Source organism: Penaeus monodon, chromosome 22, assembly GCF_015228065.2.
Source record: "Penaeus monodon isolate SGIC_2016 chromosome 22, NSTDA_Pmon_1, whole genome shotgun sequence".
Classification (NCBI taxonomy): domain Eukaryota; kingdom Metazoa; phylum Arthropoda; class Malacostraca; order Decapoda; family Penaeidae; genus Penaeus; species Penaeus monodon.
This window is the reverse complement of record NC_051407.1, coordinates 21277041-21277304: the sequence shown is the minus strand read 5'-3', so window position 1 is coordinate 21277304 and position 264 is coordinate 21277041. Positions and strand designations below refer to the sequence as shown.

The 264-nt window shown below is 29.9% G+C and overlaps 1 long non-coding RNA gene across 1 annotated transcript in view; it reads left to right on the top strand.

Moving 5' to 3' along the window:
• Positions 1 to 264, top strand: part of LOC119586986 — an 8137-nt gene that overhangs the window by 927 nt on the left and 6946 nt on the right. The gene's annotated exons all lie outside the window — the stretch shown is intronic.

Genomic DNA, 264 nt, shown 5'->3' with positions numbered 1-264 from the left:
CCTTTTTGTATATCTGCACTCTGTTAAAATATCTGTGATGAATAATATGTATGAGATGCTGTTACTAAGGTTAAGTTGCAAAATAAAGTTATGCAAGATGTCTAAGCAAAATGAATTATATAAAGGTCTAGTACTGGGTTTGTATATTTGTTTTTCAGCAGATGGGAGAATTTTTGATCATTGGGTATGATATCAATAAAAAGTATTGCCTCAATATTTCAGACATTGGCTTTAGCAACTAATTGAATGAGTGAAAGTCATTTA